This window comes from Cebus imitator, unplaced genomic scaffold, assembly GCF_001604975.1.
Source record: "Cebus imitator isolate Cc_AM_T3 unplaced genomic scaffold, Cebus_imitator-1.0 Scaffold302, whole genome shotgun sequence".
NCBI lineage: Eukaryota > Metazoa > Chordata > Mammalia > Primates > Cebidae > Cebus > Cebus imitator.
The window spans coordinates 2,668,448-2,672,771 of record NW_016107617.1 but is presented as its reverse complement, the minus strand read 5'-3'; positions in this window follow the sequence as shown (position 1 = coordinate 2,672,771).

The following is a 4,324-nucleotide window of genomic DNA, read 5'->3' as shown; positions in this document are numbered from 1 at the left end:
ATAAGCTATTTTTTTTAGTTGCTACCAAGCCAGTTTTGCATGGGTACCTGGAAGTCCCTGTCCTCTGATCTCTATTTCTCCTTCATTTTTACCTTGTTGTGGCCCATAGCTTTGTCATGTTCCTTTCTTTGTGTTTAAGTGTGCAAGACTCTTTTCATGGTATTGCTCCTTGTAAATGTACAAAGGACCCAGCTGGATCCATAGGTACCCACTGGTTATGCCCCTTCATGGTATAACTTTGATGTGTTATTACACCTAAAGACCTTGTCACCAACAGGGGTGAGGATGCCAAGGAACAAGGCAGATAGGATTCTTGAAACTTCAACTCGTTTTAACTTACAGTAACACTTTAATTGTATATTCTCATACTGTGTGGATATAAATCCAGAAGGCAGGAACTGATTTCCCTGTGTGTGACCAGCATACAGCATTTTTTGTGAATCATAGTGAGCCTTCTCTAATATTCAGTTGACCTGAGCACAATATTTATCTATATTTTACTATTGAAAGAAGATTGGCTATGCTTATTAATTACACAAACTTGTTCCAAGTCTCTTTAAATAACATTTAGCAAGAAAGGCATTGATAGGTGATAGACTTTGGCTGTGGAGCTAAGAGAAGATCCCTAGATTATTTAGGTTTCTAATATTTTCTATTTTGGTTCTTTATTGCCTCATCAGAATTGGGAAGTTTTGGGTATTAGGAAGACTGGGGAAACCATAGTATTATAATATGTTATCCTTATTTTCAAGGCATTTAAATCTCTTTTGGAAGACAAGAAAAAGAGATCAAAAGAGATCATCTCTTTGGATCATCCAAAGAGATGATCTCTTTTGATGCAAGGTGGTCCCAGGCTGGGGAGCTAAGAAGAGAAGTTGTTAGTTTGATGTAAGGGCTATATGAAGATTCAATTAGTGGAGGGGTTTGGGGAAAAACACAGCATTGATTAGGGCATTGGGCAAGAAAATCACAAGATTTATGAGAAAGTGCCCTATTTTCATGTTTTTTTTTTTCATAAAGTAACAAAGCAGTGTGCAAAGTATTGTCCTTATTTACAAATATTCATACTTTTTATGTTATATATAAAAGATAAATGTATTATAACAAAATTATAATATTTATAAATATTATAAACAATCCCATTAAGAAAGGGAATAAGTAAAGAGTCTGTGAAAATGCTTGAGACAGGACTATACTATGATATTGGTAGGTTGGTTCATAATCTTTTTGATGTCGGCCTACAAAGTTATTTCAGATGGTAACAATTTCCTAACTGGGGGAAGGGAAATTGTTTTAGAAAGTCTGATCTGTTGGGAGGATGATCAACTTTCATGTATTTTATTAAGGAAATAATTATTCTGAGGTTACTGGAAACATTGTGTATGGGATGGAATATATTAAATTTCTATAGAGATTCTAGGTCCCAATTCCCCCATTTGTTAAATGGAGTAGTGCCTACTTTAAAGGTTTGTTGTAAGGATCAAATATGTAAACACAGAGGGAGCTCTTGGTGCAGTGTCTGGTAGATGGTAAACTCTTATTTAATGTTAGGTAGCAATGCCATTAGTTTTATTCCTAAAGCCACATTATCTCATCTCCTTTGAGATCTAAAGTAGGTATCCATAGATATTGGTTAAAAACATTTGAAACATAAATTGCAAAAATAATTATCTCAAGAAGTAGTAGTGGAAGGAAGATAAAGCAGGAAAGAAATGGAACAACTTAGGTAAGAAAGCATGCAGTTCAGATTGAACATCTACCTATGGAAAGTAACAAAATGAGAGCTGGTAATCTTTTTCAGGTATCAATAATCTAACCATCCTTATAATTTTGACATTTCGGAAAGTAGATCCACCTTTTCTTTCCAGTTTTACTAATAACTATTTTTTAGGTAAAATAATAACAGGTAATTTTTATTAAGCATTTACCATATGCTGGGCATTAAGTGCTTTATGTATACCATGTTATTATAAACGTGCAACTAGGCAGACAGCCTTATTTTATAGTTGACAAACTATGGAGTTTAAGTATCTTGCCTGGTGTCACAGATTCAGGAAAGGACAAAGTGAAATATAACTACTCTTGGCCTCAGTTTCCTCATCTACAAAATAATGGGATCATATTCTAATTACTTTTCTAGAGCCCTTGTTGCTAATAGAATTTTAGCCACTTTTCCCATGACTACAGCCAAATTGCCTCTTGTGCCACCTAGTAGATGCTATAGTAATGACCACATTAACTTTTTTTTTTCCCATAAGTTATTGGGGTACAGTTGGTATTTGGTTACATGGGTAAGTTCTTTAGTGGTGATTTGTGACATTTTGGTGCCCCCATCACCCATGTATACACTGCATCTTGTTTGCAGTCTTTGATCCCTAACCCTCTCCTACTCTTCTCCCCAAGTCCCCAAAGTCCCTTGTATCATTCCTATGCCTTTGTGTCCTCATAGCCTAGCTCCCACATATCAGTGAGAACGTACGATGTTTGGGTTTCCATTCCTGAGTTATATCAGTTAGAATAAGAGTCTCCAATCTCATCCAGGTCATTGCAGATGCTGTTAATTCATTCCTTTTTATGGCTGTGTAGTATTCCATCATATATATGTGATAGAATTCCATTCCACTACTATATATACTACTATATATAGTTTTATATATATGATGGAATACTACACAGCCATATATATGCACACACACACACACACAAACATATCATATATATATATATATATATCTCACAGTTTCTTTATGCCTCACAGTTTCTTTATCCACTTGTTGATTGATGGGCATTTGGGTTGGTTCCACAATTTTGCTATCGTGAATTGTGCTACTACAAACATGCACGTGCAAGCATCTTTTTCAAATAATGTCTTCCTTTCCTCTGGGTAGATACCCAGTAGTGGGATTGCTGGATCAAATGGTAGTTCTACTTTTACTTCTTTAAAGAATCTCCACACTGTTTTTCACAGTAGCTGTAGTAGTTTACATTCCCACCAGCAGTGTAGAAGTGTTCCCTGTTCACCACATCCATGCCAACATCTATTGTTTTTTTTGATTTTTGATTATGGTCATTCTTGTATGAGTAAGGTGGTATGGCATTGTGGTTTTGATTTGCAGTTGCCTAATCATTAGTGATGTTGAGCATTTTTTCATATGTTTACTAGTCATTTGTATATATTCTTTTGAGAATTGTCTATTCATGCCCTTAGCCCACTTTTTGATGTGATTCTTTTTCTCTTACTGATTTGTTTAAGTTTGTGGTAGACTCTGGATAGTAGTCCTTTGTCAGAAGTATAGATTGTGAAAATTTTCTCCCTCTCTTTGGGTTGTCTATTCTGTTGACTGTTCTTTTTCCTGTGCAGAAGCTCTTTAATTTCATTAGGTCCCAGCTATTTATCTTTGTTTTTACTGCATTTACTTTCGGGTTCTTGGTCATGAAATCCTTGTGTAAGCCAATGTCTAGAAGGGTTTTTCCAATGTTATCTTCTAGAATTTTTATAGTTTTACGTCTTAGGCTTAAGTACTTAATCAATCTTGAGTTGACTTTTTTATAAGGTAAAAGACGAGTATTCTGTTTAATTCTCCCACATGTGGCTTGCCAGTTATCCCAGCACCATTTGCTGAAAAGGTGTCCTTTCCTCGCTTTATGTTTTTGTTTGCTTTGTCGAAAATCAGTTGGCTGTAAGTATTTGGGTTTATTTCTGGGTTCTCTCTGGCATCCTTGTCTTGTTCCAGTTCTCAGGGGGAATGCTTTCAATTTTTCCCATTCAGTATTATGTTTCCTATTCAGTATTATGTTGGCTGTGGGTTTGTCATATATGGCTTTTATTACATTAAGTATGTCCCTTATATGCTGACATTGCTGATGGTTTTAATCAAAAGGGATGCTGGATTTTGTCAAATGCTTTTTCTTTGTCGAGATGATCATGTGATTTTTGTTTTTAATTTTGTTTATGTGATGTATCACATTTATTGATGTGCATATGTTAAACCGTCCCTGCATCCCTGGTATGAAACCCAAATGATCATGGTGGATTATCTTTTTGATATGTTGTTGGATTCAGTTAGCGAATATTTTGGTAAAGATTTTAGCATCTATGTTCATCAGAGGTATCAGTCTATAGTTTCTTTTTGTTGTTGTTATATCCTTCCCTGGTTTGGGCATTAGGGTGATGCCGGCTTCACAGAATAAATTAGGGAGGGTTCCTGCTTTATCTATCTTGTGGAATAGTGTCAAAAGGATTGGTACCATTTTTTCTTTGAATGTCTGGTAGAATTCTGCTGTGAATCTATCTGTTCTTGGACTTTTTTTGTTGGTAATTTTT